The sequence below is a fragment of the Lepidochelys kempii genome, chromosome 1 (assembly GCF_965140285.1).
Source record: "Lepidochelys kempii isolate rLepKem1 chromosome 1, rLepKem1.hap1, whole genome shotgun sequence".
NCBI classification, from domain to species: Eukaryota; Metazoa; Chordata; order Testudines; family Cheloniidae; genus Lepidochelys; species Lepidochelys kempii.
The window spans coordinates 56,167,814-56,177,446 of NC_136380.1; the positions used below are offsets into that span (position 1 = coordinate 56,167,814).

The following is a 9,633-nucleotide window of genomic DNA, read 5'->3' on the forward strand; positions in this document are numbered from 1 at the left end:
TACAGATCAAGTGCCAGTGTGTTTACCACTGATTTGTCTAGATCTGCTCAGAGAAGGCTTCAATACAGTGATAAAAATGTTTGCATGCAGTCTACACTAGTGTTCTCACCTTCGCTAACACTGCTGGAGCATCAGCAGTTGGTGACCAACTGTGAAAGAACTGCTAAAAACTCTCAGTGTAGTGAAGAGCTTGCAGTCTCACATTTCAAGTTCTGAGCTTCAGTTTCAATCCTATACCCGTTTACATCTCTGCTCTCATTTCTTCCTGTTCCCTCTGGCTCCATACACATGCCTCAATCCTCTCCCCTTATTGCTCCCTCCATCTTTTTCTCCCATCTCAGCCTGGTGCAAATATCGACAGACTAGTATATTTAAGTCAAGTGGACTTATGGGACACAGCCTGCTAAATTTACATAGACTGTTTTCACCTATTCAAATGAGTTTTCCCACATACTAAAAATTACAGGACTCTTGCTTCATAGTCATGCTGCTGACTCTACTGATTTTATATAAAATAGATAGAAAACTCTTTACCACCCAGTGGATTCCTTTAATTTCCGGATCCGTTTTTACAGCAACTGCCAAAGATCCAAGAGCCAGTGTGATGGCACAAATATCTGTTCATTACCAGCTTCTGTAGGAGAATCATTATATTATGCAGCAAATATTCCCTCTTTGTAAAGGAAGGTAAGTCTTCATATAAAGCAGATTATATACTACACTTCAAAGGGCCTTCAATAGTTAACCAGATACTTAATGAACACTACTTGAGGATTTAGTTCAATAAGGTTATAAAATGAACTTGACTTAAAGCAACATCTTTCCACTCTCACAATTCTGACCCACTTCAGTGTTAAGGGGAGCAGCAGTTTTGGTGGCTCCCGCACTTCTCCCAACAGCAAGTGCTCACCCTCCTCCTCCCTCTCAGATCCCCAATCTTCTCTTGCTCCCCTTTACCCACCCTGAGAAGCCTTGGAACCGCACCCCTCCTCTGCAATAGACAAAGAGATCCATTCATCTCACCTGAGCTATCAGCCACTTCCCTTCTGCTTCTCTACTCAGATAAGATGCTGACACCATGCCAGTGCCTCCCTGTCCTCAGCAACTTCTTGGACTCAGGAGCAGGGTGGGACCAAGCAGTGGGAGGAGGAGTGGCACACTGAGCAGGCAGACTTGGAGGATGAGAGGAGTTCCAGAGACAGGCAAGCGAATAGTCTCAAGTCTGGACTGGCTCCTCTCAAGACTCATGATTGAGCCTCTCCTCCACAGCAGCTCTTTCATCCACACTATAGTGTCCCCTAGCAGCTCATCAGGAAACTGGCCAGGGACACTGTCAGGAACAAAATAAAAATGGTCGGGGAAAATAAAATTTTACAAAATCTAAGACCAACAGAAATGTTGCCAGGATTTTTTTTAAATCTGGTGAAAAACAGTGTGCTTAATGTTTGTTCATTAATAAATGTTCTTCAACAGTCTCTGCAAACTAAACATTGAAGCATCTTACTAGTGCTGGAGAACTTGAGTGTGAAATCAACCAGAAACTCAATATCAGCACAAGTATGAAACTGGCTGACAAGTTCCTTTATATTGCCCAACATGAAAAGAATGCAAACGGTATAAACTGTGAAAAGAAAATATTATTTTAAAGTTTCTTATTTCTAATGATCTATACTTCAGGAAAGGTGACTAATTATTTTTAACCAGTAGCTCTTTAACTGCCTTTAGGATTAGCTGATTTCTTAAGGGTTAAGATCTGCTGGGAATTTCAGATCTTCTAATATAAACCCCCAACTCATTATAATCAACAGAGCAGTCTAGGTGGCATCATATTTTATCAAAACCTGATCAGTGTTGGACATATGAGCAAGACAATTTTGCATTGTTATTGTGTGTGGTTTTATTCAAATTAGAAGTCTTGTCTTGAGTTGAAAGACACTAATGGCACTAGAAATGCCATGTGTAAGAAAGATATTACTACAAAGATGGTAAAGTCTGCTTCCACCAACATTTGGGGCCTAATCTCACTAAGTGCTGAGCTTTTATTGACATCAGTATGGCTAGGGAGCTCAGCACCTCACAGCAAGTAGCCAGCAACCTTCAGCCTCAGGATGTCTAGAACTAGTTTAGAGATCATATATATGGATGAGATTTCCTTTTGAAGGACTGCTGTGAGGAATGAATGATGAGTTTACTATATATCAAAGGATTTGGAAGAACTTTCAAGGAAGAATAAATAATGAATGTCAAGAATTAAATATACTGTATTGCCTTTGGTGGCATCAGAGATGGAATTCAAGCATCCAGTCTTTTACCCTTATGGGTTTCTTTTCTTTCCCTTTTAAAATATTTTCTGTGCTATTTAATTCTTCCTGGACTCCACTCATTAATGATGCTTTTCTGAAATCAAGGGAGCTACACAGCACCCTGGGAAGTATGTCAGTTTCACAGATGGAGAATTAAAGTACAGGGATTCAAACCAAATCCTCAAGGGTGTTTAGGCGCCTAATTTCCATTGATTCCAATGGAAGTTAGGAGCCTAAGTACTTTTTGAGGATCTAGGCCTAAGTGATTTGCCCAAGGTTTCATAAGAAGCCTCTGACAGAACTTGACAACAGATCTCCCGAGTCTCAATCCAGTGGTTTAAATGAGAGGCCATGCTCAGTAAAAACAAGAGTCCAACTATAGATGAGAGTTTGTCTTTGGTGCATTTCCATGTAGGCTGGTTATAAGTTTTCAACTAGCAGGGTTATCGAAGCTTCTCACTAACTAAATGGTAGCAGATGACAGAACGAGGAGTAATGGTCTCAAGTTGCAGTGGGGAAGGTTTAGATTGGATATTAGGAAAAACTTTTTCACTAAGAGGGTGGTGAAACACTGGAATGCGTTACCTAGGGAGGTGGTAGAATCTCCTTCCTTAGAGGTTTTTAAGGTCAGGCTTGACAAAGCCCTGGCTGGGATGATTTAACTGGGAATTGGTCCTGCTTCGAGCAGGGGGTTGGACTAGATGACCTTCTGGGGTCCCTTCCAACCCTGATATTCTATGATTCTATGATAAACAGGTACATATAAGAGCACTTCTCATAACACATTTTCAAAGAAGGTCCAATGGAAAAAGGATGAAGGATAAAGACTGGTATAAATATTGTATGTATTGAGATTGGTTGGTCAGCAGAAGTTAGAACTAGTTTGGCTCAGTAACACTACATTTCCAGATTATTTTTTCTATGCTGTAACATGAAAACATTTTAGCCACAAGTAGCTGCATTCTCACATTTTTCTGCAGGTCCCATTGCTTTAAGGAACTTCTGTACTTGAGGGCACAGCTGTATATGTGTGGGGAAAAAAAGTGTTTTGTTTTAGTTTTTTTTTAAAAAAAAGTAGGGGGGGTGGAAAGGCTAACTGAGGTTGGAAAAAAGGTGTTAAGAGAAATGCAGTGTGCTATATTTTTAACTGTAGCACAAACAACATTAGCCAAGGGAATTAAAAAAAAAAAGCTTATATGACTGTTTGCATCAAGATATTGGAAATATTTTCATGTGAATTTTTTTTTAAAGACGACGAAAAGTAAGTATTTAATTTAAATTCATTACTATGACGAAGTGAAGGTCTGCAGAAGCGTGCATCATTGCCAATTATCTTGAGGGCTACACTGCTACAATCCCAAAGAAACGAATGAGGCTGCACCGGCGCCGCTGAAGGCAGGATCTGTCCCATTGTCTGAAAAAGGCAGCGTGGAGCCCCAGGGAAGAGAACCGAGAAGGAACAGCCCGCGTTTAGGTAGGCGTTTGCACGAACCGGGTCCCTTCTGCCTGGGGAAATTGCGGCCGTAACGGCAAGCCCCTGTTAGGAGCACGCACTGAGCCAGCCAGCTGTCACACGACGCCAAGTCGGGGGCTGCTGCCGACCGGCAGGACGCGGATCTTTCGGAGGATCCTGCCGGCGCTGCGGCCAAGCGGACACCGTTTCCAGCGCTCCGCGCAGGACCCAAGCGCAGGGGAGCAGACGCATCCCGCCCACCCGCTGCCCGTGTCAGGAGCAATGGGCTGCAAACCCCGCCAGGCGCCCGAGCCCGGGGGCGAAGCGAGCCCTTACCTGAAGGGAAGGACGCCTCTCTCCCGCCGAGCCCGCCGCCGCCGCCGCCGCCCAGTGGGACGCGTCCCGGCCGAGCGGAGCTAGTCCCGCGCCCGGGCTGAGGGCGCGCCGCCCCGCGGCTGACTGGCACCGCTCTGTCAACGCCCCCGCGGCGCGGCGCGGCGCTCCCCTAGCCGGGCGGAGCAGCTGGAAGCGCCAGGGGGCGCCGGATGGAGACGGGAAGCCCTGCCCGGGATCTGCCGGGGCCGGGGGAGGGAGGTTCACGCCTCTGCGGCGCGTCCCACTCCCGCCCCGCCCCGCCCCAGAGAGCGGGCAGGGACCGCGGGCCCCGAAGCGTTGGCTGGCCCATGCACCGACCCCTCTGCCGAGGACCCACTGGAGCCCACAGCCAGGCCCTAAGCGGCCGGGCAGCCTATTAGCCCGACGCGGCCTATTGCAGCATAGGTCAGCCCCGCAGGGCTCAGGGGCAGAAGCTGAATGCAGGCCGAGGTAAAATAGTTTAACTCTCTCACTCCTTATGGACTATAACAGGGTTCAAAAAGAAACTAGATCAATTCATGGAGGACCGGTCCATCAATGGCTAGGAGCTGGGATGGTGTCCCTAGCCTCTGTCCCCCAAAAGATGGCAGATGATGGATCACTTGATGATTACCTGGTCTGTTCATTCCCTCTGGGGCCCGTGGCATTGGCCACTGTTGGAAGACAGGATACTGGGCTAGATGGACCTTTGGTCTGACCTAGTGGGGCCGTTCTTATGGAGGCTTCTTCTGTGTTTCAGACATTTAAATTTGCAAACCACCTCCTTAGTACAAACTCAGTACAGATTCTTCCTCAGTCCGATCCTCCCAACTTAACAGCAACCCCTACTCCAAATGAGGTCAGCCTAGAGAAACTGTTTGAGCTATTTTAGTCAACACAATCCAGGTGGTCTAAGGATTAAATGTGTCTCCAGCATCTACTTCAAAGTAAATGCTTCAGTAAAATGCTCCTCTCCTAGTGGAAAAACAAACACAGAGAAAAGGGTGGGCTGGCAGGGGGCCTGGGATCTCAATGCCAAGTGCCAATACTATGCACACTCCACCAGCCACTCAGCCAAATGGCCTGGCCCTGTCTTCTCCTGAACTCCTCCAGGTTTTGTGTCTTATGGTGGGTGTGAAGAATAAGCCGGATGCGACACACATGTTAAAACCAGGACACCATTAACCATTTAAACTGCCCCTTCAAAGCATGATGGCCAAAATTTTCAAACCCAATTGCCTAAAGTTAAGCACTGAAAACCACATTTCAGTGCCTACATCAGTAGCCTGATTTTCAGAGGCACCGTACCACAGCTCCCATTAAAAGCACTGAGAACCATGAGTGTCAGCACCTCTGAAAAAATTAGGCCACTTCTATTAGGCACTTATAAATATTGATTTATTTACCTAAATGTAAGCCCCATGCTTGAATAATACAGATATTGTTTTTATTGTTGTCTAAGAGTGGGAAGGTAGCAGGGGAATCTTCAAAAAACTTCTTACAGCTGAAGTATAAAATTGAAGACATAGCACTAAAATGCTTCAGTTAAGCCAGAGCAGCAGCCCCTAATATTTGTAGCACAGATATGAACCTGAAGCTACTGCATTTATGGCTATTCCTTGTACTCAAGATTTATAGAGAGCACTTAGATACTATTATGAAGGACAATTAAGAAAGGGATACTTAATTAAAAACTACCTTCTTGCAGAAAGACATTGTAGAGTAAAACAAATTCTTCCTTCTGTTTTGTGCAATGAACTGACCCCATGTACTTAAGATCACTGCTAAAACTAGTGTCCTTATTGCTTGGGTTACATCTCTCTCTCTCTCTCTCAATCTGCATAAATCTATCAATATTTGTTATATGTAAAGAATCTTTCTGCTTTCAGGCACTCAGATTCTATGGTGATGGACATGTTATAAGAACATGAACATAAATTATTTTGTATTTTTGTCTGAAAATATGCAAAAGAAGTTTTGGGTTTTTACAGTTAACTTATCTCAAATGATTAGGAAGATCAAGCATCCAAAAACATTGAGTATTTCTTGCCTCACCCAATATTGAAATCATGCAATTGGTACCTTTCATCTAACTATCCAGCAATTCCGCTGCAGCTCCCCCCCATCCCCCCCCCTTTCCCAGGTTCACTCATTGTGAAAGTCTCTCTATTTTGATCAACATAAGTTAAAATCTTTTCCACATGGTAATCTTGGTCCAGGGTGTTTTAAGCTTCAAAGGCAGACTGCCATCTGGAGTGCTGTCAGAAACATTCAGAAAGCTAGATAAATACTTGCATAGTAATTTGGACAATTTTCTGGAAAGCAAAGAGTAAAGTGTTACAGTAATAAAGACCTTTCAAACCTATGTTCCTCATCCTGACTTAGACAACCCAAGCATAGATATATGCTAACAACATTGGTCATCTCTTCCCCCACAGCAACTGATGGACATGTGGTTTCTTTATGCAGCCATGATGACCACCCATGTTTTAGTACTTGTAAAAGTTTGTTTGTTTGGGGGTCCAGTTCTCAAATCTCACTTGATATTACGGAGTTCTAACACCACTAAATGGCAAAGCACAAGCAGCAGCCATGCAAGCTGTCTCTCACTTTCTCAGGGACAAGACTCAGGTGAGATGAGGAGAGGTTGAGGGAGCTGGGATTGTTTAGCCTGCAGAAGAGAAGAATGAGGGGGGATTTGATAGCTGCTTTCAACTACCTGAAAGGGGGTTCCAAAGAGGATGGCTCTAGACTGTTCTCAATGGTAGCAGATGACAGAACGAGGAGTAATGGTCTCAAGTTGCAGTGGGGAAGGTTTAGATTGGATATAGGAAAAACTTTTTCACTAAGAGGGTGGTGAAACACTGGGATGCGTTACCTAGGGAGGTGGTAGAATCTCCTTCCTTAGAGGTTTTTAAGGTCAGGCTTGACAAAGCCCTGGCTGGGATGATTTAACTGGGAATTGGTCCTGCTTTGAGCAGGGGGTTGGACTAGATGACCTTCTGGGGTCCCTTCCAACCCTGATATTCTATGATTCTATGATTCTATGAGATGCCTCAGCCCTAATCTACAGGGGTTAGAGGATAACAGTCTTTCTTGCCAGCTCAGTCCTTGGCCTGTCTGATCACTCTGGCAACTAAAATCCCAGTTCATGCCAGCAGTGGGGGTGACTGATGTGGTCACATGCACTAGGAAATGGACTAAGGCCACCAGCTCATTCCACATAGGTCTCTTAAGATACCTGGTACTCTGCTGCCCAGAACAGATGTAACGTAATATCAGAGTGCTTTGTGTGAAATGGGTGATAAACCACACTCAGTTACCCCTTTTCCCTTTCAGTAAAGAAGTTGTAAAATAATGTTCATAATGACTGAGCAGTTGAGACTAGAGGGATTATGTTGTAAAAAAGTCTTTCTCCACGGGAGGCTCTGTTGAATTCCCAGCACTCAAATCAACGCCTCACTCATGCTGCCTACGTTTAACATCTGCAAAACCTTATATCAGTGAATGTTTCACCAAGTTTTTCCTCTATGGATAAGACTTTTTTTCTAATTTAGTCACAAGTACCTAAGAAAACATAATCTAGTTCTTTCATAGTTATTCAAAGGGTCTGGAAGACCTGGCAGTATACTTTACTCATAATACTGCGCACTTCTATAGTACCATTCATTCAGTGATCTAAAAATGCTCTAAAAACAGTAAGTAATTTTCAAGGCACCCTTGTGACAGAGGTTTTATACCCATTTTATAGCTAGGTAAACTGATTCACTGAGAGATTTAGCTGAAGTTACAGACAGAACCAAGAATAAAACCCAACTCTTCTAGACCCCCCACATGCCCTTGCTCATGCTTCCTTCATACCAATCTCTCTGCTTATTATCTGCTCTGCCAAAAGCAATATAATCCAAAAGTTTGCAATAAGGAAACAAAATTCTCCTTTTGCGATTATTTGGTTGAAAATGTAAGGTACTCAGATAATAGAGTGATGAACACAGTATGAAAACCTAGATAAGATTATTATGACGTTCATAACACCTTGTTTAGGTCTACACATAACAAACATGTTGTCATGCTAAGAACTGAAGTCCAATTTTGTTAAAGCACTAAATTTCAGCAGGAACAATTTTTTCATAGAACTATTTGACCAGCACGGATTTTTGAGGCAGCTGGCTAGCAGCAGACAAAATGTCTACTTCATTATCATTAAAGCTGGTTGTCTTTAAATAGTTTAGTCCCTGCTGGAAGTAAGCTCAAGAGAAAGATAATCGCTTTCCCAAAATATTCCTGAAAAATAAAACCCCCCAAGACTGTTGAAACATCAAAAATAGTAATTGTTCAAGCATTACTTCTGGTGACATGTGGCAAGATTCAAGGTGATGAAATTTCTAGTATACCCAAATTTAAACATTTATGAAGGAATAAGGAATGGTCTAGTAAATAGTAAGAAGCTCTCAAAATACAAAAGCCCAGGGTTGATAATAATAGGTGAAGGGAGGCTAGCTAAAGTGAAGAGAAAAGTGGAAATATTACAGAACCATAATTATATATCCCTTCCCACCATTTCATCTTTTATTCATATTGGCTCCAGTTTCCCCTAACTCTCAAGTAACCCTTTGACTATATTGCACAGGCCAAAACATTTTGTGTTGTTATTTCACCATGTCCTTTAAACAATCCTTTTTTAATATGGTATCACAACCACTCAATATATTCCTCTTTTTTAAGTGATTAACTCACTGGGGCTTAATAATTATACTAGACACTAGGACTAATCCAGCACCATTGGGGTCAATGGGACTTTTGCCAGAAGCTTCAACAAGTGGTGGATCAAGCCTGTTTTAGGCTTGCAGGATTCTAATTCCTAATTCTGCAGTCCTCACCTGGCACAACTGATGTTGTCTTAATTGGTCTAATAAAAAACATTTATCATGGAGGGGGGAAAAAATCTAAAGTTGTCATATTTAAACAAGCATCTGAAAAGAACTACATAAAGGTAATCACTAAACACCTACAATATAAACCAAAATAAATATATTCTTATATATGTGACAATTAGTTATGCCCTGATTTTTCATTGCAAATAGTCCCTGTTTACTTCAAGAGTGGTCATGGAAATAAGAGAACTAAAAAAAATGTCAGCTTGAAACAGTTTCCTCCTGCAATCTTTTAAAAGAAAATTTAAAGTCCTATCTTGGAGTCAGTCCCTTTTTCTGTGGGTATCTGGATTTATAAATCAAAGAACTAGGAAGTCTTGGCCCTAGGCTCTGAGAGTACTGGTACCCACAATTCTAGAATATGTTACTGAGTATGTGTGCTCTTTTATATTATTGGGGTGTAAGTCTACCCAGGCAATCAGAAGCAGCAGACCTGTTCAGACTCAGGCCATTGGACAGAGTTTCTTTAGCTATTAGAAGAGCTTACTGTTGGAAAATTTGCAGATGATCATTTGTATCCTGCTGTTGTCACTCAAGAGATATTTCCAAACACTTTTTTTTTTTTTTTAAAGAAAGAATCCTTGATTTC

The 9,633-nt window shown here is 42.8% G+C and overlaps 1 protein-coding gene across 4 annotated transcripts in view; it reads right to left on the reverse strand.

Annotated features, from left to right (window-relative positions):
• The window catches only part of THSD1 (thrombospondin type 1 domain containing 1), a 31,095-nt gene extending 26,951 nt beyond the window's left edge, over positions 1–4,144 (reverse strand). For 2 of the 4 annotated variants that reach the window (XM_073342822.2, XM_073342790.2), the window contains exons 1-2: positions 4,093–4,138; positions 1,024–1,330 (exon numbers count right to left, since the gene is read on the reverse strand). The gene's annotated coding sequence lies outside the window, so the exon portion shown is untranslated. Of the gene's footprint in view, positions 1–534; positions 786–1,023; positions 1,331–4,092 lie in introns of those variants that run through there. The other 2 variants (XM_073342800.2, XM_073342811.2) reach the window with 2 other exon arrangements.
• Positions 4,145–9,633: the final 5,489 nt, after the last annotated feature.